At 42.9% G+C, this 26,150-nt stretch overlaps 1 protein-coding gene and 1 pseudogene across 2 annotated transcripts in view; one reads left to right on the forward strand and one right to left on the reverse strand.

The window, feature by feature from the left end:
* The window catches only part of Dgkh (diacylglycerol kinase eta), a 170,176-nt gene that overhangs the window by 119,255 nt on the left and 24,771 nt on the right, over positions 1–26,150 (reverse strand). The window lies entirely within an intron of this gene.
* On the forward strand, positions 22,378–23,083 carry LOC110308978 (cyclin-dependent kinase 4 pseudogene; annotated as a pseudogene).

A 26,150-nucleotide genomic window follows, 5' to 3' on the forward strand; every position in this document is an offset into this window, starting at 1 on the left:
ACGGGTGATTTATTCCCCTGGCTGCACTTAGGAATGTATCCTTACTGGTTTTCAGCAGTCAGATGCTGATGGGTCTTCACGTTGTTTCCTCCTTGACTGAATTCCTTGAAGATACACATTTAGAATTATAAAATTTGGGGGGAAAAACTGTGGCCACTCTTCCTTTTATTTGAAGATAAGATCTTGTTTTTCCAGTCTGGTCTTGAATTTACTATATAACCAATAGTGACCTCCAATTCTTGACCCCCTACTTCCTTTATTCTCCAAATATCAAGATAACTGATTTACAGCTAATGCTTTTTCAAAACTATTTTCTTTTTGTTTTTTCATTTTTTCCCTTTTCTATGGGGACTCCAAATTATTTACAGATATATAATTGTGTATATGAGGCTTATTGAAAAAAAAAATCCAAGCCTAATGGACATTCACCAAGGTTGACCCGTAAGCTCCTGTCCCACTCTGTTTCTTTATTTTCTTACTTTGGGAACAGCTCTCACTAAATTGCCCTGGTAGCCTTGAAATCTTTATCCTTCTGCTTTGGCCTCCTAAGCAGACGAGGTTACAGGCATGCAGCACCAAGCTGGGTTTCTATTGGATATCTTCACAGCCTATGTCATCTACTTAAGTATATTTTCTTTTGCAGTATTTAATTTACAATTAATTACAGAGTATTTCAGCATTTAAGAGAGTAACACATGGTAACCGCCAACTATCTGTAACTATAGTTCTAGGGGATCCGATATCCTCTGCTGGCCTCCGCAGGTACCGAACTCACAAGGTACACAAACATACATGCAGACAAAACACACATACACATAAAATAAAATAATTTTTAAAATTGTAAAACATAAATGATTATTTACGATAATCATTATATAGTGTGATACTGCAAAGTAAGAGATGGCAAGGGAGGCCTGCCCACATTGTTCATCAATAAACACTTTTTAAATATCTGTTTATAACTTGGGAAATGTTTTTAGGCACCAAGACTAAGGCAAAGATGACTACAAAGAGCCTGTTCTTATTGTTCTTATAGAAAACTTAAAATCTAGGCAGTGAGATGATAAAAATGTAGACCTCACAGATTTAGATGTGTATACAATAGTATATAATAAGTAATATCATTGGTAATAAATATGATTAGAAGGGTTTTTAAGCAGTATGAAAAATGACAGGGCAAAAGGAGCCCTCAGATATAGACTTTAGGTATGCCTAAATAACGTAAGAATCAAAGTAGATTTTAAAGGTCCATTATTTAAGCTTACAAGTTCAGCTTCAAGTGCCAAGCACAGGATGGGGTCTCAGATTCTGACTCCTTAAAAATGTTGGTTCTAGAGTGGAGCATGGTGGAACAGACCTTTGACCTCAGCACCCAGAAACTAGAGACAGAACATCAGGAGCTTAAGCCCATGGTTGCCTGTATGTGATAGTGCACCGAAGGCCAGCCCAAGCTCCATGACACCTGGTCTCAAAAGAAAAAAAAATGTTGGATGCATTTACTTTGTTTTTTAACCACAAAATGATCCAATGTCACATAAACAGAAAGTGCCCTCTGCTATAATCCTACCATGTTCGTTGGGTTACTCCTTGTAACATGACAAGACAAGGTCTGTGTGTGCTGAAGCGGAACAACTTCAGAGGGTCCCAGCCGCCTACTGCCATAAAGTCCCAACCACCACCACCGCACTTACCCCTAGCATCTGTGTATCTCTGTATTTTCACGATGCTGTGGCCATCCTGGAGTTTAGGGAAATGTTCAAAGGTAAGAGGACCGTGGGTCAGGGGTGGGGTTAAGCGAGAATTGAGGGAAAGTCCCCGAGATGTCGTTTGACAACGTTTTGTAAATATGAGATTTATTATGATCCACACATCGTTGTCGTGGCCTCAGCTACTGGGATTATTTTAATATTTGTTCAGTTTGAAAAACAGTATTTAGTCTCTTACTGTGCTGAAGCTTAAGTGTGACAGAGTATGTTCTTAGCGTGGTTGGGGAGGCAGCCCCACGTTTGCTGAACAAGACTAAGGTAAGGGTCTGAGTTGGGATCCCCAGTGCCCAGGCAGAAGCCGAGCATGACAGGGCTCATCTCTGATCCTGCTGTGGGGGACCAGAGGGAGAGAGAGACACACCCCCCAGAACTCTCTGCTCAGACAAAATAGCCATTATGCAAGCTCCAGTTTCTATAAGAAATTCTGTCTTAAAAGAAAGTGGAGGGCAACTGAGAAAGACTCTAGATACGAACTTCTGGGCTCTACATGCGCATCCACACATTAGCAGGCAAACACACACAGACACTACATGCATCCCTAAACACCCAAAATGCACATTTTTGTTAACGACAGCCTATATTTATGTAAATTACCCTTAGTGTCAATTTTTAATCACGAACCTCTTAGGATGAATCAAGCTATTGTGAATAACTTCCCTCCACCCACCCCAACCCCCACAAAAAGAATCTCATTGTTTTAAATATTTACACCTCAGCTAAAACCTCACAAGCACTTTTACACACAGCACTGAATAGCAGATGGGATCATTTCCTATGATGCAGGAGCTAAGAAAGAGCAGACTGTACTATTTATGTTTGCACAACAAGAGGATGAACAGCCAGCAAAGAACATCCAAGAGTTACCTGTGAATAAATACAGCCCAGACAAATTGTCTCTTACATCCATTTTATGCCTCAAGTATCTGTCAACACATAAAGAACACATGTGTGCACACACCTTCATGCCACATATTGAATGTACTCACATGGACACCGATAAATGGGAGCTCTTTTATTACTGAGAGTCATATCTACATTGGGATTAAAGTTTACGAGCCATCTCCATCTGTAGCCATGACCCCACTTCAGTCTGTGTTGGTTGGATCCATTCACTTCCTCCTCCTGGGATGCTCAACACCCCTCCGGGCTCCCTCACGCTTCTCGGCACTGGTTTTAAAGGGTGTTTTGGTTTGCCTGCTAATTGATTCTGAGTATCGTGTGAGCCTGTGAGCGTTTATGTATACACATTCCTGAAGGAGGAATTCATAGAGGAGAGCATTGGGTACCCTGGAACTGAGTTACCTGCACTGTTTGCACTGCCCCAGGAACGCTGAGAACTGAACTTGGGTCCTCTGCAAGAACATTAAGTACTCTTAAGCACTGAGGCATCTCTGCAGCCCCTTCATGGGGGCTTAGGGGGAGCTTAGTATCAGATCCACTTTTATTTGTCTTGAAAGGGTCTAAAAGAGGAAAAATGGCTGGCTATAGGGTATTTTTCTCTCTTTTAAGAGGGATGGAACTTGTTTTGTGTCGGTATTTCTCTTAAGCCTTTGGAGACTGTTCTAGCAATCCAGGCTCTTTGAAGAAGGTGTTCAAGAAGAAAAATCAAGGAAAGGAGAGCAGCAAATAAGAGGGTGTGGGCAGTGGGACAAGCTGGGGTTGCAGGGGCAGCCGGCTGGTGGGTGCTGGAAGATATGCAGAACCCCAGGTCAGAGCACAGAAAGGGCTAGGTGCCCTCCCTGGTGATGCCAGGCTAGGCTAACTCCCCTCCCCAGCAAGCAGTTCACCCTGGCTCCCTCCCTGGTCCCCTGGCTCCCCCACGAGAGGAATCACGCCCTGTGAAGTGGCTCTGTGAATCTGGACCCCTGCATTACTGCACAACCCAGTGTGGTTTCTCCATCTGAGTATCACAGATGAATAAAACAGAAAGGAAGGGTGGCCCGCCTGCAGGGCACTAAAGGAAAGGTGTGGCCCTGTCCTCTCCCATCTTATTGCCACTTCCTGGTGTCACCACCTTCCTTCTGTCACAACAGGGCAGATCACTCTGGGCAGATCAACTCTGGATTTAATTTGCAAGTTCCTGCAGGCAAGATCTCACTCTCTCCTTAGTAGTTTGTTTTGTTTCTTTCATTTTGATATTTGCTTGTTTATTTTTTGTTTTCTATTTTGCTCAACGGTTCCTAAGTGCTGACAACTGGCAGCATATTTACTGAATGTCATCATTAAAATAAACATCCTCTTTGAATTCATTAATCTTTAAAATTCACATGATCTGAGCAGTTTTTGTTTGTACGGAGCCCTGAAGTACCGCATATGTTCCTGAAACTACTACTGTTGCTCTAGCTGAGGTAGAAATTTCTAGAACTCATTTCCTAAAACTGAAATAGAAAAAGGCTTTCAGCAGTAAGAGCCCCTGGCATAAACGATTTTAGCTCTCCATATTCCCAAAGCTCTAGAACTGGCTGACTATTCATGCCCACACTTTTGCTCACAAGATTCAGGAAGTCCTGTGCCGGGCCCTGGGGATGCTTTAAAGCAAATGAGGACAGTGTGGAGGCTTTAGTGCGAAAGCAAATGTAAACTGTAAGCGTAAAGAATCTGGGAATTTGGTGACACTCCCCTGAGAAGCCCATATCCACACTTGGGTACGTCTTCCGTCTTTCTCTTAGCACCTCTTTAAGGTTTATGCTGAAATTTCCTTTTAATAAATGAGAGAGAGAGAGAGAGAGAGAGAGAGAGAGAGAGAGAGAGAGAGAGAGAGAGAGAGAGAGATTTGACTTGAATTGCTATCCTTAATAATGGGCATCAAATATTGGCTGCTTTCTCTGAACGAAGTAGAGTGGTCCACCTAGATAAAAATGACTATTTGAAATTATTAAGAGCCATGTGTGGTGGCATTCACTAGAACTTTGGATTAAAGGCTATATAGTAAGACCGGAGCCCATATTTACAAAGTATCAATTAACGCTTTGGATGCTAACATTAGTTTGCAGACACAATTTTGCTCTAAGACAAGCAATGGGAGCCAATCATGTACAGTCTCAGACACAGGCAAGTTTAGTTTACCGTGAAGTTTAAAAAAGCCTCTGCTCCAGAAACACAGTAACTCTCTCTCAAGAGAAGAGAGCGGGTGGGGCTGGAGAGATGGCTCAGTGGTTAGAGTTTTTGTATCGAACCTGGGATTAGTTCCTAGCACCCACAAGGCTCACAATAATCTGTAACTCTGGTTCCAGGGGATCCAACACCCTCTTCTGGCTTCCTCGGACAAACAAATAAAAAAATAACTGGGGAAGAGCCTGCTCTAACTAACACTGCAGACCCAGCTTCTCCTTCACCGTGAAGCGCTTGCCCTCAGTAACTTGTAGAGAATGTTGCTCTCACGGGAAGATTCATGGAGATCGCTCTCTGAAATGAAAACCGCTCTCTGTTTCATTATGCCAACCATGACCCTCACTTGACATATTTTATTTAAATACTGCCCATGTGTGGGTTTCTAAAATCACAGTGTAAATGCCGGGAGATGTGGGGAAGGTGGGGGTCATGTCTCTGGAACTCCTATCCCAGAAGGCAGAGCCCTGTCCCCACAAGCACACACCAACCTTTAGGATGGGAAAGAGCACTTTCTAAGAACAGAATCTGGCCAACCCAAAACCTTTTAACACCTCCCCTAAACCCATCCATCTGACCTGGAGCCGGGAGTTGTTCTGTAGACCCAACCATATCAACAAGTCTGAAGTAGTGGGATACAGTAAGGATGGAAGAACCTAAAGTATAGCATGAGGCAGCACTTAATTTTTCTATTTAGGTGAAACTGACATTAAATTACCAAACACAATATGGAAAATTAGGCCAACCCAGCAATTCTCAACAATAAAAAAAAAAAAATCCAACAGACAATAGAGCAAACCTCAAGAGAGAAAAAAAATGGAACGGATAATGAGGAGACTGGAAGACATGGCTCAGTGGACACCTGCCAACCAGCCTGAGATCCCTGGACCATACAAGGGGAAACAGAACGGAATTCTCCAAGCTGTCCTCTGACCTCCGCACAAGTGTCTGGCACAGGTCCACAGGATACATGTCACATGCACACACATACATGAACAGGTTTTCAAATGAAGAAAGAGAAAGAGGAATCAAAAATATTATAATCAGCCATGTTATTCACGTACTCATGTGAGTGTGTGTGTGTGTGTGTGTGTGTGTGTGTGTGTGTGTGTTTTCCTAGAGATTAAACTCAAGTCAGCAGGCATGCTAGACAACTGGTCTACCACTCAGCACAGCCCCAGACCTCTCATTCATTCATACATAATAATGACTGATAGACATTTTCAGTCTTTTCAGTCCATAGGGAGTAAAAACAAAATATCCACATACCCTTCTTATTTGTTTTAGGGTTTTTTGGCGGTGGGGGTTTGTTTTGTTTTTTCAGGACAAAGGTTCATGGTATAGCCCCGGCTGTGCTGAAACCAACTCTGTAGACCAGGCTAGCCTGGGACTCAGAGATCCTCTGCATCCTGAGTGCTCACATAACCTTCTTGAAAGTGCCTACTCAGCAAGTAATCAAGACCCGAGTCAAAAGCCAGGTGTGTGGCTGCATGTCCTTAGTCCCAGGAGGACGATGGGGGCAGATCTCTGAGTTCAGGGCCAGCCTGATCTACAGAGTGAGTTTCTGGATAGCCACAGCTACCTAGAGAAACCTTATCTTGAGGGGAGGGGAAGAAGGAGGGAGCAAGTCAAAATAGCTCAAAATACACACAAATTGGGCGGAAATGTGACACAAAATGGTGTCAGATACAATAAATCATTTTTCAAGTGTGCATTTAGAGACAAAAAACAAGATGAACGTGATCAAATGGCAAAGAGGAAAGTCGTCACACAAAGTTGAAAGGTGGAAGCAAGGGAGAGGTATGAGCTGTGGTGGAAGAAATAGTTCACCTTTCTGATCTGGGGTCAAGGGAGGTGGTGGTGCCAATGAGGAGAAGCCACTGGCAAAGCAGCTACAACCTATCTATCTACCTATCATCTATCAATTTATTACCTATTTATCTATCATCTATTATCTATCTATTTATCTGTCTATCTACCTATCATCTATATCTATCATCTATCCATCTTTAAGAGAAGGGCCACACATGTCTGGAATGGGATACATAATATAACATAACAGATCCTAAGACTTTTTGAATTTCTGTTTTACTGTCTTGGTTGAGGACAGTTGGAAATCGGTGTCCACACGCATGCCCTGTGTCCTCCTTTTCCCTCACAATGTGAGCGCTGGAAAAAAAAAAGTGTGCATGCTGCATTTCCAAGGCTTCCTTAGGTCCTGTCAATCAAAGGTACAGGCTTGAAAGATGTAAATGAAGGAAAAGCTGTGTCCTAACTATTGGACAGTATGTCTGAGTGCAGTGACCAGAATCCGTAACACAGAGTGTAGAGAATCCCTATACAGTGAGTGAGGCACCTATGGCAGTGGTGGGCCCACCCTCGGAATCAGCAGCAGCCTCAGACCCCTGAGTGCTGCTGTAACCCTATTATACTGACTGTCCAGGGGTAGCCTCGGACCTACACTCATCTATGCCTCTCAAGAGTTTCCTGAGAACCCAGCCCTGCATCCAAACATCACTGATGCCATAGCTTATTTTTGATACTTTAAAGTGGAATCATGGGATCAGCGCCTGGGTAGCGGGAGCGCAGGGTTGCCTGACACCCGCCAGCTACCCACGACCCCCGCTGCAGGATTTTGGGACTGCTGGTGAGTGGAACACAGCTTCTGCTCCAATCCAATTGCGCGGGACCTGAGACTGCATTAGTTAGGGAAGCAGAAACCGGCCTGAGTAGGGCCACAGGCCTCACCCGGCCGGATCAGCGCCAGGGTAGCGGGAGCGCAGGGTTGCCTGACACCCGCCAGCTACCCACGACCCCCGCCGCAGGATTTTGGGACTGCTGGTGAGTGGAACACAGCTTCTGCTCCAGTCCAATCACGCGGGACCTGAGACTGCTCTGGTTGGGGAGAGAGAAATCCGGCCCACACAGGGCCACAACCCTCTTCCGGTCAGAAAAGCACCTGAGCAGCTGGGGCGCAGGGTCTGCTGACACTCGCCAACTGCCCACAACACCCGCCACAGGATCTTAAGACTTCTGGTGAGGGGAGCACAGCTTCTGCTCCAATCCAATTGCGCGGGACCTGAGACTGCATTAGTTAGGGAAGCAGAAACCGGCCTGAGTAGGACCACAGGCCTCATCCGGCTGGATCAGCGCCGGGGTAGCGGGAGCGCAGGGTTGCCTGACACCCGCCAGCTACCCACGACCCCCGCCGCAGGATTTTGGGACTGCTGGTGAGTGGAACACAGCTTCTGCTCCAATCCAATTGCGCGGGACCTGAGTCTGCATTAGTTAGGGAAGCAGAAACCGGCCTGAGTAGGGCCACAGGCCTCACCCGGCCGGATCAGCGCCAGGGTAGCGGGAGCGCAGGGTTGCCTGACACCCGCCAGCTACCCACAACCCCCGCCACAGGATTTTGGGACTGCTGGTGAGTGGAACACAGCTTCTGCTCCAGTCCAATCACGCGGGACCTGAGACTGCTCTGGTTGGGGAGAGAGAAATCCGGCCCACACAGGGCCACAAGCCTCTTCCGGTCAGAAAAGCACCTGAGCAGCTGGGGCGCAGGGTCTGCTGACACTCGCCAACTGCCCACAACACCCGCCACAGGATCTTAAGACTTCTGGTGAGGGGAGCACAGCTTCTGCTCCAATCCAATTGCGCGGGACCTGAGACTGCATTAGTTAGGGAAGCAGAAACCAGCCTGAGTAGGGCCACAGGCCTCACCTGGCCGGATCAGCGCCAGGGTAGCGGGAGCGCAGGGTTGCCTGACACCCGCCAGCTACCCACGACCCCCGCCGCAGGATTTTGGGACTGCTGGTGAGTGGAACACAGCTTCTGCTCCAATCTTTAAATAGTGACAACGATAACAACTAACCCCAGAGATTACCAGATGGCGAAAGGTAAACGTAATAATCTTACTAACAGAAACCAAGACCACTCACCATCATCAGAACCCAGCACCCCCACTTCACCCAGTCCAGGGCACCCCAACACACCGGAAAAGCTAGACACGGATTTAAAAGCATATCTCCTGATGATGATAGAGGACTTCAAGAAGGACGTTAATAACACACTTAAAGAAATGCAGGAGAACACTGCTAAAAAGGAAGAAGACAATAAAGAGGAAGCACAAAAATCCCTTAAAGAATTGCAGGAGAACACTGCTAAAGAGTTACAAATCCTTAAAGAAAAACATGATAACATAATCAAACAGGTAGAAGTCCTTACAGAAAAACAGGAAAACACATCCAAACAGATGATGGAAATGAACAAAACCATACTAGACCTAAAAAGGGAAGTAGACACAATAAAGAAAACCCAAAATGAGGCAACACTGGAGATAGAAACCCTAGGAAAGAAATCTGGAACCATAGATGCAAGCATCAGCAACAGAATACAAGAGATGGAAGAGAGAATCTCAGGTGCAGAAGATTCCATAGAGAACATCGGCACAACAATCAAGGAAAATGTAAAATGCAAAAAGATCCTAACTCAAAACATCCAAGAAATCCAGGACGCAATGAGAAGACCAAACCTACGGATAATAGGAGTGGATGAGAATGAAGATTTTCAACTCAAAGGACCAGCGAACATCTTCAACAAAATTATAGAAGAAAACTTCCCAAATCTAAAGAAAGAGATGCCCATGAACATACAAGAAGCCTACAGAACTCCAAATAGACTGGATCAGAAAAGAAATACCTCCCGACACATAATAATCAGAGCAACAAATGCTCTAAATAAAGATAGAATACTAAAAGCAGTAAGAGAAAAAGGCCAAGTAACATATAAAGGCAAGCCTATCAGAATTACACCAGATTTTTCACCAGAGACTATGAAAGCCAGAAGATCCTGGACAGATGTTATACAGACACTAAAAGAACACAAATTCCAGCCCAGGCTACTATACCCAGCCAAACTCTCAATTAACATAGATGGAGAAACCAAAGTATTCCACGACAAAACCAAATTCACACATTATCTCTCCACGAATCCAGCCCTTCAAAGGATAATAACAGAAAAAAACCAATACAAGGACAGGAACCACGCCCTAGAAACAACAAGAAGGTAATCCCTCAACAAACCTAAAAGAAGACAGCCACAAGAACAAAATGCCAACTTTAACATCAAAAATAACAGGAAACACCAATTTCTTTTCCTTAATATCTCTTAATATCAATGGACTCAACTCCCCGATAAAAAGACATAGACTAACAAACTGGCTACACAAACAAGACCCAACATTTTGCTGCTTACAGGAAACTCATCTCAGAGAAAAGGATAGACACTACCTCAGAATGAAAGGCTGGAAAACAATTCTCCAAGCAAATGGCATGAAGAAACAAGCTGGAGTAGCCATTCTAATATCTGATAAGATTGACTTCCAACCCAAAGTCATTAAAAAAGACAGGGAGGGACACTTCATACTCATCAAAGGTAAAATCCTCCAAGAGGAACTATCAATCCTGAATATCTATGCTCCAAATACAAAGGCAGCCACATTCATTAAAGAAACTTTAGTAAATCTCAAAGCACACATTGCACCTCATACAATAATAGTGGGAGACTTCAACACACCACTTTCACCAATGGACAGATCATGGAAACAGAAACTAAACAGGGACACAGTGAAACTAAGAGAAATTATGAATCAAATGGATCTGGCAGATATCTACAGAACATTCTATCCTAAAACAAAAGGATATACCTTCTTCTCAGCACCTCATGGTACCTTCTCCAAAATTGACCACATAATTGGTCACAAAACAGGCCTCAACAGATATAAAAATATTGAAATTGTCCCATGCATCCTATCAGATCACCATGGACTAAGGCTGATCTTCAATAACAAAATAAATAATAGAAAGCCCACCTTCACGTGGAAACTGAACAACACTCTTCTCAATGATACCTTGGTCAAGGAAGGAATAAAGAAAGAAATTAAGGACTTTTTAGAGTTCAATGAAAATGAAGCCACAACATACCCAAACTTATGGGACGCAATGAAAGCATTTTTAAGAGGAAAACTCATAGCTCTGAGTGCCTCCAAAAGGAAACTAGAGAGAGCACACATTAGCAGCTTGACAACACACCTAAAAGCACTAGAACAAAAGGAAGCAAATTCACCCAAGAGGAGTAGACGGCAGGAAATAATCAAACTCAGGGGTGAAATCAACCAAGTGGAAACAAGAAAAACTATTCAAAGAATCAACGAATCAAGGAGCTGGTTCTTTGAGAAAATCAACAAGATAGATAAACCCTTAGCCAGACTCACTAGAGGGCACAGGGAAAGCATCCTAATTAACAAAATCAGAAATGAAAAAGGAGACATAACAACAGATCCTGAAGACATCCAAAACACCATCAGATCCTTCTACCAAAGGCTATACTCAACAAAACTGGAGAACCTGGATGAAATGGACAAGTTCCTAGACAGATACCAGGTACCAAAGTTGAATCAAGATCAGGTTAATGATCTAAACAGCCCTATATCCCCCAAAGAAATAGAAGCAGTCATTAATAGTCTCCCAACTAAAAAAAGCCCAGGACCAGATGGGTTTAGTGCAGAGTTCTATCAGACCTTCAAAGAAGATCTAATCCCAGTTCTTCACAAACTATTCCACAAAATAGAAACAGAAGGTACTCTACCCAACTCATTCTATGAAGCCACAATTACTCTGATACCTAAACCACAAAAAGACCCAACAAAGATAGAAAACTTCAGACCAATATCCCTTATGAATATTGATGCAAAAATCCTCAATAAAGTTCTTGCTAACCGAATCCAAGAACACATCAAAACAATCATCCATCCTGACCAAGTAGGTTTCATCCCAGGGATGCAGGGATGGTTCAATATACGGAAATCCATCAACGTAATCCAGTATATAAACAAACTCAAAGATAAAAACCACATGGTCATCTCCTTAGATGCGGAAAAAGCATTTGACAAGATCCAACACCCATTCATGATAAAAGTCTTGGAAAGATCAGGAATTCAAGGCCCATACCTAAACATGATAAAAGCAATCTACAGCAAACCAGTAGCCAACATCAAAGTAAATGGTGAGAAGCTTGAAGCAATCCCTCTAAAATCAGGGACTAGACAAGGCTGTCCACTTTCTCCATACCTATTCAACATTGTACTTGAAGTCCTAGCCAGAGCAATTCGACAACAAAAGGAGATCAAAGGGATACAAATTGGAAAAGAGGAAGTCAAAATATCACTTTTTGCAGATGATATGATAGTATATATAAGTGACCCTAAAAATTCCACCAGAGAACTCCTAAGCCTGATAAACAGCTTCGGTGAAGTAGCTGGATATAAAATTAACTCAAACAAATCAATGGCCTTTCTCTACACAAAGAATAAACAGGCTGAGAAAGAAATTAGGGAAACAACACCCTTCTCAATAGTCACAAATAATATAAAATATCTTGGCGTGACTCTAACTAAGGAAGTGAAAGATCTGTATAATAAAAACTTCAAGTCTCTGAAGAAAGAAATTATAGAAGATCTCAGAAGATGGAAAGATCTCCCATGCTCATGGATTGGCAGGATCAACATTGTAAAAATGGCTATCTTGCCAAAAGCAATCTACAGATTCAATGCAATCCCCATCAAAATTCCAAATCAATTCTTCAACGAATTAGAAAGTGCAATCTGCAAATTCATCTGGAATAACAAAAAACCTAGGATAGCAAAAACTCTTCTCAAGGATAAAAGAACCTCTGGTGGAATCACCATGCCGGACCTAAAGCTCTACTACAGAGCAATTGTGATAAAAACTGCATGGTACTGGTATAGTGACAGACAAATAGACCAATGGAATAGAATTGAAGACCCAGAAATGAACCCACACACCTATGGTCACTTGATCTTCGACAAGGGAGCTAAAAACATCCAGTGGAAGACAGACAGCATTTTCAACAAATGGTGCTGGCACAACTGGTTGTTAACATGTAGAAGAATGCGAATCGATCCATTCCTATCTCCTTGTACTAAGGTCAAGTCTAAGTGGATCAAGGAACTTCACATAAAACCAGAGACACTGAAACTTATAGAGGAGAAAGTGGGGAAAAGCCTTGAAGATATGGGCACAGGGGAAAAATTCCTGAATAGAACAGTAATGGCTTGTGCTGTAAGATCGAGAATTGACAAGTGGGACCTCATGAAACTACAAAGCTTCTGCAAGGCTAAAGACACCATCAATAAGACAAAAAAACCACCAACAGATTGGGAAAGGATCTTCACCTATCCTAAATCAGATAAGGGACTAATATCCAATATATATAAAGAACTCAAGAAGGTGGACTCCAGAAAGTCAAATAACCCCATTAAAAAATGGGGCTCAGAACTGAACAAAGAATTCTCACCTGAGGAATACCGAATGGCAGAGAAGCACCTGAAAAAATGTTCAACATCCTTAATCATCAGGGAAATGCAAATCAAAACAACCCTGAGATTCCACCTCACACCAGTCAGAATGGCTAAGATCAAAAATTCAGGTGACAGCAGATGCTGGCGAGGATGTGGAGAAAGAGGAACACTCCTCCATTGTTGGTGGGATTGCAAGCTTGTACAACCACTCTGGAAATCAGTCTGGCGGTTCCTCAGAAAATTGGACATAGTACTACCGGAGGATCCAGCAATACCTCTCCTGGGCATATATCCAGAAGATGTCCCAACCGGTAAAAAGGACACATGCTCCACTATGTTCATAGCAGCCCTATTTATAATAGCCAGAAGCTGGAAAGAACCCAGATGTCCCTCAACAGAGGAATGGATACAGAAATTATGGTACATTTACACAATGGAGTACTACTCAGCTATTAAAAAGAATGAATTTATGAAATTCCTAGCCAAATGGATGGACCTGGAGGGCATCATCTTGAGTGAAGTAACACAATCACAAAAGAACTCACACAATATGTATTCATTGATAAGTGGATATTAGCCCAAAACTTAGGATACCCAAGATATAAGATACAATTTGCTAAAAGCATGAAACTCAAGAAGAATGAAGACCAAAGTGTGGACACTGTGCACCTTCTTAGAATTGGGAACAAAACACCCAGGGAAGGAGCTACAGAGACAAAGTTCGTAGCTGTGATGAAAGGATGGACCATTTAGAGACTGCTGTATCCAGGGATCCGTCCCATAATCAGCTTCTAAACGCTGACACCATTGCATACACTAGCAAGATCTTGCTGAAAGGACCCAAATATAGCTGTCTCTTGTGAGACGATGCCGGGGCCTAGCAAACACAGGAGTGGATGTTCACAGGCAGCTATTGGATGTATCACAGGGCTCCCAATGGAGAAGCTAGAGAAAGTACCCAAGGAGCTAAAGGGATCTGCAACCCTATTGTTGGAACAACATGATGTACTAACCGGAACCCTGGAGCTCTTGTCTCTAGCTGCATATGTATCGAAAGATGGCCTAGTCGGCCATCAATGGAAAGAGAGGCCCATTGGACTTGCAAACTTTATATGCCCCAATATAGGGGAATGCCAGGGCCAAAAGAATGGGAATGGGTGGGTAGGGAAGTGGGGGGCGCTATGGGGGACTTTTGGGATAGTATTGGAAATGTAATTGAGGAAATTATGTAATAAAAATATTAAAAAAAAAAAAAAAAAAAAAGTGGAATCATATTAACATTGCAAAAAGTCATTTTAGCTGAAGAAAATAAAAGAATAGAAGCAACTTTAACAAGATAGTCATGCTTTTTTAATTATGAAATTCACTTGAATTTTCTATATCATTTCCCCCCCCCCCAAAAAAAAAAAACCATTTTCACAGGAATAAGATTACATTTAGCCACAGAGGGAGCTATACTAAAATCAGACCTTAAAATGCTCCTCCAATAACCCCAGGGTCCCTTTGCAGCCCACATTATAACTGGGTATTTTTATCCTAATTCTACGTGGATGAAATAGAAGAGGACTACATTTAATGAGGATGCTCAGCAGCCCCTGCTGTCGTGAGACAGAACAGAAATGAGCTCCTTGGACCTTGTCGCTCAGCGGGCTGACCTCAATCTCCCTAACATTCCCATTCAACAGAGAGTCAGGTCAAGATGGGGGCCACAGCCAGTTGCTTTCCAGCGTCAACTGTGCTTTCCATGAGCAGTATTCTGAACACTGCATCTGTCACCTGCTGGATGAACTCATTACTAAGCCTCTTCTGATTTCTTAGGCAGAGGACTATAGCCCTTCTTGGCTTGCAGCTTAGCCAAGTGTCACCAGTGATAATCAATACCAAAGCGGGTCCTGATGCTTTCTCTGATGACGTATTTTCGGCTCTGAAGTTTGCAATGCTGTCCTTTCCAGTATTAAACTCTGCCTGAGATCTAACCCACACTTGGAAAAAACTGGCACCAGTTTTAGAAATGTTAAATTCATGATACGGGCAGAATATTAAAGCCGCCTTGAGTCTTCTACATACTATCTTTTTTCTCAAAGGCTAGGCTGAAGAATGAATTAACAGTCTGGTGGAAGGACTGTTATAGACGGGTTTTTTGTTTGTTTGTTTGTTTGTTTTGTTTTTATTAGATATTTTCTTTATTTAGATTTCAAATGCTATCCCAGAATTTCCCTATACCCTCCCCCCGCCCTGCTCCCTACCCACTCACTCCCACTTCTTGGCCCTGACTTTCCCCTGTACTGGGGCATATAAAGTTTGCAAGACCAAGGGGCTTCTCTTCCCAATGATGGCCAACTAGGCCATCTTCTGCTACATATGCTAGAGACACAAGCTCTGGGGTACTGGTTAGTTCATATTGTTGTTCTACCTATAGGGTTGTAGACCCCTTAAGCTCCTTGGGTACTTTCTCTAGCTCCTCCATTGGGGGCCCTGTGTTCCATCCTATAGATGACTGTGAGCATCCACTTCTGTATTTGCCAAGCACTGGCATAGCCTCACTCAAGATAGCTATATCAGGGTCCTTTCAGCAAAACCTTTCTGGCATATGCAATAGTGTCTGGGTTTGGTGGCTGATTATGGGATGGATCCCCGGGTGGGATAGTCTCTGTATGGTCCATCCTTTCGTCTTATCTCCAAACTTTGTCTCTGTAACTCCTTCCATGGGTATTTTGTTCCCTATTTTAAGGAGGAATGAAGTATCCACACTTTGATCTTCATTTTTCTTGATTTTTTTGTGTTTTGCAAATTGTAACTTGGGTATTCTAAGTTTCTGGGCTAATATCCACTTATCAGTGAGTGCATAGCACCAATAATTGCTGCTAAACCAGACTACTGAGAAGACTGGATAAGCAAGCAAAAAAAAAGGGGGGGGGGATGTGGACATTTTTAACTTTCTTTAAAACAACAACAACAAAAACCCCACATTTACACATGTAATTTAATACCCTACAAAACTAAGTCTTAACTATAATTTATAACATCACAAACGTGTTAAAATATACAAACAAAAACAATTATTTCTTTCTTGGTATCATAAAAGCTTGGTCTATATCAAATTCCACCAGTGAGCTGTAAGCAGGTCTCCAGGGGTGAACTGTGCTATCAAATCTGTAGCTAAGAAAAATCTCAACAGCACACTTTTCTTTTCTCTTAACTAAATCAATAATCTGTTGCTAACTTATTCTGGGAAGAGCCACATGATACTTTTTTTAAAAAAGTAAAAGAACCAAAATTTTAACATTAGAGCTCTGCAGTCCCGGAGCCAAATATAACGAGTGATTAGGCTGAACATCACGAGTTGTAAGATGTCTGGGAAAATGGGAAGTATAAAATCATTTTACTGCTTTCTTACAAAACACGATTGCTAACAGTAATGTTTCTTTCCTTTCCAGCTCTGTGTTACAGGCTGATTCTCTTCAACAGGTCACCCAGTAAAAGGCAGGCATGCAAGGCGTCCTGAGCTAATAACACAGCAAAGCATCCACACACAAAACTTAAAGGTTGGTCTCTCATTGCTTAGTCCAACCAAAAATTGGGCTGTCTTTTATGTTCTTTTATATTGTGCATGTTTTTCCAGCATGCCTATCTGTGCACCACGTACATACAGTGCCCTTAAAGGCCAGAAGAGGGCATCGGATCCCCTGAATCTGGAGTTAAAGACGGTTGTTAGCCATGTGGGTGCTGGGAATTGAACCCAGATCCTCGGGAAGAGGAGTAAGTACTCTCCTCTGCTAAGCCATCTCTCCAGCCTGGGCTGAACCATCCAGTGCTAGAGGCTGTTACATAGGCAGCAAACAAGAATAGAAGAATAGTGCTTTAACTTGGAGGGTGGGGGTGGGGGTAGCACAGCCAGCCATTGCGTGTGTGTGTGTGTGTGTGTGTGTGTGTGTGTGTGTGTGTGTGTGTAAGCGTGCCTGCATTTTATTTTAGGACAAGGGTCTCTCACTTATCTTGGAACTTCTCATTTCATCTCTGCCAAATAACCAGCAAACCCCCCAGGATCTGCCTGTCTCCATCCCCCAACACTGGCGGGGAACAGCTATTTCTCATTTTGGCTTTTTGTCCCACCTATAGGTGCTGGAGAATCCAAGCTCAGCACAGCTAGCACTTTGCCCACTCAGGCATCTCCCTGGTCTCGGTCAAGGAACATTTTGTAATTTATTTTAAGTCCCTGTCTTGATGCCTTGAGAGTTTTGTTTTGTTTTGTTTTTTAATTATACACTAACTTTTGAGAACTTTATTTACAAAGGGCTTTTGGCATGATATGAACACCAACCTGGAATTCCCCGCCGGACACCCTCAGAGGATTGAATGCCAGTGACGGTGCACAGTGGAGCTGCATTACAAGTGGCCTCTTTGGTGGAAAAAACTATTAGTGCATGAGATTTAGAATTGTATAAAATTGCTCAAGAGATTTAGTTCCTTCAAAAAAATAGGAAGTTGTGGTTCAAAGCACAGAAATCAAGGGTGGAATGAGGTAATGGTGGCGGAGTGGAGGTGAGGACTGTGTGAAATGAAAAGAGGCCAAAAATAGGAAAGAGTAGGAGGAAGCGGCTGAAACAGGTAGCAGCCAGTGCTCGCCATGGAAACCATGATCAACAGATGAGCATCCGTCACAGCATGAGGCTTAAAAGAGTCCCCATCTGCGCTAGACTCAAATTTCAATTTGTGGTTTACAGCTAACAGTAGACATTAATAAATAACATTTAAGTAGGCTAAACATGCTGGAGCAGCAATACTGACGAGGGGACATATCTGTTATGAGCTAGAGGTCCCCTTTCAAAGGGAAGATCTGCAAATTAAGAGAATGACGGTGTTTTATTTATAGGTTAATCATGGAACACAGATAACACTGGTGAAGCTGAACCTGGGATTTATAGCACTTTTACACACACAGCTCCTATTCATTGATGTCCTTGAGCCCCAGGAGACATGCTCTGGTGATGAAGTAAATATTTTAGTTACTGAGTTCTTTCCCTTTAGATCAGTGAGGAGCTATGAAGCAGCGGGGCTACCACAAGTCTGCCAGCTCAAAATTCATACTCTAAGGGTTTTGCCAAGTCAGAGGGATTAGTGCACTGTCAAACACTACTAGCCAATTTATACTCACGCATAACAAATGTCACCAACTTGACCTAAACCAGGAAAAAAGTACAAAAGAGACAGTAAGATTGAAGCTCACTCTAACTCTCCTCCTTTGGTCAGCATAACAACCGTGAAGGAGGAGTCTCATGGTCTTGGTTTCAAAGGCTTTTGCAGGCGTTAAACAGTTCGCCTTCTATTATGCAATTTCTATCCATAAGAGGTGAAAGTGAGACCAAGGGTAGGCCAATGGTAGAACACTTGATCGGCATGCACATGGCCCCGGGAACAACCTGCAACACCTTTCCTACAAGACTTTGACCAGAGGCAGAAAGTCTACCTGTCCTAACACACCACACACACACACACACACACACCCGTACAGCTCCAGTTCCCATGCATCATGACTCTCCAGCACAATGACAAAGGCTCAGGCAGGCTATGCCCATTTCAAGAGTGGTGTCTACTTGAAAATATTTCATTCTACTTACAAAAATAAAACTATGCACTGATTAAAAACAGATCTGCTTTTACAGATGCCCTGACCAGTGATCAGCTGAAACACCGGCAGGAAGCCAGACACGGAGGCGCACATGTTAATTCCAGCACATAGGGAGGGCAGCTCCAAGTCTGAGGTGAGCCCCCACCCACGTAGTGAGACTGTGTTTCAAAAGATCAAACAAATAAACAGAATAACTACATAGTGAAATGCCGATCTGTTTTATTAATCTCTGTAATGCTAGCAACTAAATAAATGTAAGCTCAAGGTATGGGGAGGGGGATGAGGGGGGATGATGCGGGTAGCCGTATGGGTAACTTTGCCACCTCTGAGGATCCCAGGTTCTGGGGACCACGCGAATGCACCTCATCCACTACAGTAGAGAGACGGCAGCTTTTTTTGAACTTCTAAAACATTAAATCATTTCAAGGGCTACCTTAATATTTTTACTGTGACACTGGTTAAGTAAAAAATTTGCAAGTGTTTCCTTTATTCAGTTTAGTCAGAGGGGAAAAGGGTGGAAGCTGGGTACTTTTCCTGATTGATTCTGAGGGACATAGCTGAACTTCCCTAATTTCAGAGCAGGAATGAATAAGTAGATGCGGGCAGAAGACACACTGTAAAGATGACTAGGCTTGTCCTGTGACTCGTGCCTGCGCCCATGTCCAGGTGAGTGCATGCGGTCAAATATGGAGAACAAACTTGGTTTCGTTCCTCAAGCCACCCACCTGTACTTCCTCTGCCTGGGGAGGATGTTTTCTTAGAGGGAGACTCTTTTTTCCTTCGCTTAAGAATCCCCTGCCTAGGCCAGAACTGTGTTCTCTAAGATGGTGGCTATCAAAACTCCATATGCAGCAGCCTGTCTAGGCCGTCATACTGGGATTTCACAATCTGGCAAACTCAGAAACCATCCAAAGCAGAACTAACAGGAGGCCGCGGTCTTACGACAGTCGGCATGTTTATATTTCTTTATAAAGGGCAGAATTTCCTCTCCCGCTTATACGATTAGGGTTTGTTTTAGAGGCTGAGTTTATTTTAAACATTGAACTCACTGTGGCACAGCCTCTGTTTTCTTTCAGGATAAACTTAACAACTGACCGGGGTTCAAGTGTCGCTGTGTTCCAGACATGCGTCTGAATACCTGTGCTGTTTAAGTCCTGGAAACTGAGGAAATTCGTTATCATCCTAAGTTCAGAGATAAGTTTTGTTTGCGAGTCACCTGGGAGACACTTGGGATGCAAAGCCAGTTCCCCTCTCAAATAAAACCCGTCACCTTCCCCACAGCACTCTCCTGCCCCGGACATATTCTACAGCATCACGTCAGCACACCTGCTTTAGTTCAACTCAAAACAAAACAAACCAACAAAAAACTCAACTCAAACGGTACCCTCAGGACAAATGCTTTTCTTGCAATACAGCCATTACACAACTGGAACTCACAGAAGCAAGCACAACCTCGATTTTTAAAGGCCATCTTGAGAGCCTACTGTATACACACAGCAAACAGTGAATGCCAGAAGGATCACACTGACAGAAGAGAGATCAAATGTACGGCAAAAAAAACAAAACAAAACAAAAGGAAGCTGCATCCCTGCCTCCAAGATTATCTCTGGTCTCAGAGTTGTTCCATTTACATTAAACTGACATCTCAATGAAAAATGTATTACTGATTGCTAGATTGACTGTAGCAACAATGAATAATTAACACCGATGATTAAGGACTAATGAAAAATGTTGGAGCTAGCACACACAATGACATATATATGTGTGTGTGTGTGTGTGTATATATATATATATATGCTTGTCATCTGGGCTTTCTGGGCTAACAGCCATATTCTACTCTGTGACATAAACAGGTTACGTCAAAGCCAAATGTGTATTTAATGTTGAGGAAAAATGGGTCATCTTAATGAGCAATTCTGTGTTCCATCTTCAAAATTCTTTTTTAAGTACAGAAAACTAGAACGTTCAAACATAACGAAGTATGTCCAGGCTTACTCTTCCACCAGAAAGACTTTTATTTTTTTTTGATGTGCGATTCTGATTGATGGGTTTTGAACTAATGAGTTTCAACATGCGCACTTTTTTTTTTACAACACGTTCCCTTTCAAGTAGTTTTACAGGCAACTGATTCACGTTATTTGCCACCGCTGTGTTCTCTACGATGGCTGTGCCACTCAAGGAACCATACTGAACTCGAAGGGAATATTTTCTCTTAGAACAGCAACAGTCCTTGCAAGGGCCTGGTCATATTTTTAACATCCAATCTAAAACCTTAGAAGGTATGTGCTTCTGCTTGAAGATGCTTTTTTTTCAGGAAGTATATGTATATATGTATGTGTATATATGTGTACACATACAGATACATTTGCACACACACAGACACACACACACACAGACACACACACACACACACACATATATATATATATATATATATATATATATATATATATATATATGATTCATGAGCATTGAACTTAGTGCTGAAAGTGCTCTAACTCAAGCCTAAAAAAATAAAACTCTCATCTTATACACATTTTCTGCATAAGACACCCCACAGCTTTCTTGCTTTTAGGAGCATAAGACACACGTTAGCACTACGCTGAAGGCCATTTGAAACAGGAAGAATATGGCCGAAATGGTGAAGCCAGGATCGTGCCTGAGAGAAGATGCACGGGATGTCTGTTTACAAAATGAGAAATGAAAGGGTGGTTGGTTGCACAGCCCTCGGAGCACCTCAGGAACATGTTGTACACGTCAGACAACTCGGGTTTCTCATTGCTTTAAACATGACCACAGGTGACAGAAAAAAAAAAAAAAACCACGAGAGTTGATTCTGAAGTTCCAAATACACCTTACTGAGAAGGTGATCTGGAACGCTGGGGAAGACATGAACGATTGATCGACTGTGTCAAGTCATCCCCGTAATGTTTTGATTAGATGGGAAAACGCCACTAAATCCACAGGCTACTGTACTAAAGGCCACCTGACAGGCCAAGGAGACACCTTAGTGGTAATGTGCTTGGTTTTCAAGTATGAAGCCCAGGCTTCAGATCCATGTACAGAGCCAGGCACAGACGGGAGAGCAGGCCAGCAGTGAAGAGCGCTGGCTGCCCTTCCAGAAGACTTGGGTTCCATTCTCAGTGACCTCACAATCATCTGTAACCCCAATCCCAGGGAATCCAACGCCCTCTTCTGGCTTCCAAAGGCACTGCTTGCACGTGGTACACAAACACACATGCAGGCAAGACACCCACACAAAGTTAATAGTTAATAGTAACAGTAACAACAACAAAACACAGGTAGGATAATGCCAAGGGGAGGAGGCTAGTGATGTAAGTGGGCCCTAGAGCTGGCTGGCCAGCCAATGTAGCCAACCAATGAGCTCCAGTTTCAGTGAGAGATTTTAATAATAATAAGAAGAAGAACAACAACAACAGAAGAGAAGCTGGAGAGACCTTGCCATCGGTACAGCTCATGACACGCCCTTCCTGAGGAAGCTGGAGGCTTTGAGTACCACAAGGTTGTCTGGCTGATGGAGGTCTGTGCTTCTTCCAGAACTACCTAAGATCAAAGTGACCCTAGTGTTTGAGCATACAAACCAGGACAAACAGACATATACGGACAGGGCATACCCAGCAGGCTTGCAACTTGAGACGTGAAGGATCTAATGCACTAATTTCAAAGAGGTCCCGATCTCCTTTATAAAAATTGCACAGTACACAGAGAACCAGAGCCAGAGAACATTCTAGTGCTGAGTAGTGGGACAGTCAAGCTGGCTGACTTTGGCTTAGCCAGAATCTGCAGCTAACAGATGGCCCTCACACCTGCAGTTGCTACACTCCAGCACCATGCTCCTGGAATTCTTCTATAGTCTACATATGCAACGCCTGTGGACATGTGGAGTGTCGGCTGTATCTCTGCAGAGATGTCTGGACAAAATCCTCTCTTCTATGGACATTCTGAAGCTGACCGGTTAGACAAAATCTGTGATCAGATTGCCCTGCCTCCAGAGGATCAGTGGCCTGGAAACATCTCTCTCCCCAGAGCCTTTTTCCCCAAAGGGACTGGGCCAGTCCAGTCCATGGTGACAGAGATGGAGGAGCCTGGAGCTCCGTCCATCTGGAAATGCTGACCTTTGAAGCACATAAGCAAACCTGCACCACTGAGCCCTGCAGCCCTGTGATCTACACAGGACCGTGATGCAGAGAGCAGAAGGTCCCATGCTGTCCCCAGCTCTGTCCACAGGAGTGGACAGAGCCCTACCGAGATCAAGAGCCCTGCCTTCCTCTGAAGCTGTGGAGACCCCTCCAACTTTTTACATCTTTAAATGACACCCCTACCCCTCCTTCTGAGGTGATACCAAAGTGATACTGAAACATCTAAAGCATAGGCCAAACCTTCAGGTAAATTCAATTTATAGATTATCATGTCTAGAAATAACTGGTAAATTTTAACATACTCTTTTAGAAGCTATTGGTTCTATTACCAAAATTTAATCCTTTACTTATAGTAATAAAAAAGAATGGCTATACAGACTAACTTCAGCTCTAAATAGCTCACTACCATCTTTTCTCTTTAATAGTAAAGAACAACTAGGCTTCTTTACCTTTATTGTTACAGAGACTGTGAAGTACTCAATTAGAGCCATCAGAGTAGCTCAAAGGGCCAAGGTACATGCCGCCAAGCTTGACAAGCCTCGGTCGATCCTGGGGATCCGTCTACTCCACATCCTGCAAGCTGCTCTCTGCCCTCCCCATGCATGTGGTAGCACACTCATGTGCACAAAAAATAAACAAAAACCATATTTTTTATTTTCTAAGCACTGAATTACTCTTATTTAATTGTTCTTTCATGTAGAAACAAAATGTAATACAGCGTTTAGTGAGCAATCAATATTATTTCTTACTACTCCAACAAAAATATTTAATCTCCCTCTAGAAATATGAAGCACTGTGTAATCTAATTACTAAACATTTTACTAATACAGACAATTTGTGTTCTTGAGCGGATTGAAAAATACGAGTTTTCTTTTTGCATTTTTTCCCAATATAATGAACTGTATCCAAATTCAAAAGCCAAAGTTTTTATTACAAAAACAAACATGTTGCCAAAAAAATTAATGGGAATGAGCAAAGAGAAGTAAAGAAAGAAAAGATAAATACTTTGGGACTGGATGCTTATAATATAAGCACCCAGACTTGAGCTGTATCCCCAGAGGCCACATAAAAAGCCAAGGTCAGAAGCAGATGGGTCTCTGTGAGTCTGAGGCCATCCTGGCCTATATAGTGAGTTCCATGACGGCCAGGGCTACATAATGAGACCTTGTCAAATAACAATAGTAATAACATGGAGGGGGGGGGGGGAGAGGAGAGGGGGAGGGGGAGGGGAAAGGAGAGGGAGAGGGGGAGGGAAAGGAAGGAGGAGGGGAGGGGGAGGGGGAGGCAGTTTCAGCAGAGGCAACATGGTAGCCTGCACTGGTAGTCCCAGCACTAGGAGGCTGAACAGGAGACTGACTCCCTGGAACTGGCCAGCTATCCAGCCCACTCAGCGAGCCTCAGGTCCCAGTAAGAGACTGAGAAAGACAAGGTGGATGGCTCCTGAGGAGTGACAGCTGAGGTTGACGCCCAGCCTCCAAACACAGGAATATACACCCAAACTCACAAAGCTTACTCTCCCTCCCGACCTTTCCCGATGTCCTCCGCACTCTGACACGTATATAAGAAGAGGAGCGCGGGATCTCTTCTTCTGAAGTTACAATTTTTTTTTATCTTCTACCTCGACATGATATAAAATAAGTTTGTGATTTCAATCCTCTACCTACTGAATGCCTTCAATCTGTGAAACATTTGATTGAATAGAAGGTTTTTAAATAATATGTATGTACATAATTCATCTAACCAATTTTTTTGTTACTAGACATTTTTATCATAAACAAAAAAATGAGAGCTACCTTTTGGGTTAAAGGTTGGAAGAGATGGGAATTTACCGACCGTGTGAACTGATTCATGATAAATTTCAATATGCCAGGATATAGTAAACTTTTGATTTCTGTTTTCTTTTTTGTGTTGTTTTTAATTTTCTGCCTGAAACATACAAATATTTATCTCTTTATAATTAGGCTAGGACTTTAATGATTCCATATATTACAAGTCTGATTACTAACCCAACCAAAAAAATATGTAGTGTGGGACTGTGGCATTACGCTTTGAATTTTTAACTAACTGGTGACCCAGCTGCCACTTGGTTGTAATACTTCACTTAAAATACACACTTGTAAGTACATTCCTTCTTTTTTTTTTCCAATTACACAATCTTTTTTTCAATATCTAAGCCTGATTTTTATAATTTTTATTTTATAATTTATATTTTTATAATTTTTTTTTGGTTTGTTTGTTTCACACAAGGTCTCACTATATTGCCCTGGCTGGCCTGAAACTCACTCAGTAGACCAGGCAGGCCTCAAGCTTACGGAGATCCACCTGCCTCTGCCATCAGGCAAGCCTTGCCTCTGCCATCAGGCAAGCCTTGCCTCTGCCATCAGGCAAGCCTTAGAGATCCACCTGCCTCTGCCATCAGGCAGGCCTTAGAGATCCACCTGCCTCTGCCTGTAATCCTGGGATAAAAGGTGTGAGCATCCCCAGCCCTACCATCTTATGCTGTTCTATAATATCTGGTTGGCTAAGAAACTCTTCACCACTATGCAGTATGCAATTAGATATTGTCTTAAGATGTTTTAAGTCATTTTAGTAAAGTAGGTTAAAAAAGCAACCATTCATTTGGGAAAGGCATTCACATGCCACCATGTGCATGTGGAGGTCATAGGACAATGTTAGAAGGCTGGTTCTCTCCTTATACCACCACCATATCCACAGCATCTGAATAGCCCAAGTCAGGCAACATTCTAATAGATGTAGTTATACAAGGCTTATAAGTTAGCTTGACAACACCCACAGTACTCATGCATTTCTTGGGTTTATTTTCCACCTTTGCATCACTACTGAGTTTTATAGACAGCCATTCCTATATTTATATTCCTATAATTTGTAAGATACCCTTTTAATTATGGGGGAAATACACATAATAAAATTACCAACTTAACCATCAGTAACTAAGCAGTTCGGGGCCATCATGACCATCCATCCATCCATCCCACACATAACTGTTCAATCTGGAAGTAAAACCATTAAACAACTACCTACTACCATTCCCTCCCCAAGCTTGACAACCACCATTCTTCCCGTGCCTATGATTTTGACCTCACTTGCTC

The sequence above is a fragment of the Mus caroli genome, unplaced genomic scaffold, assembly GCF_978045245.1.
Source record: "Mus caroli unplaced genomic scaffold, Mus_caroli_1 scaffold_12, whole genome shotgun sequence".
Classification (NCBI taxonomy): Eukaryota; Metazoa; Chordata; class Mammalia; order Rodentia; family Muridae; genus Mus; species Mus caroli.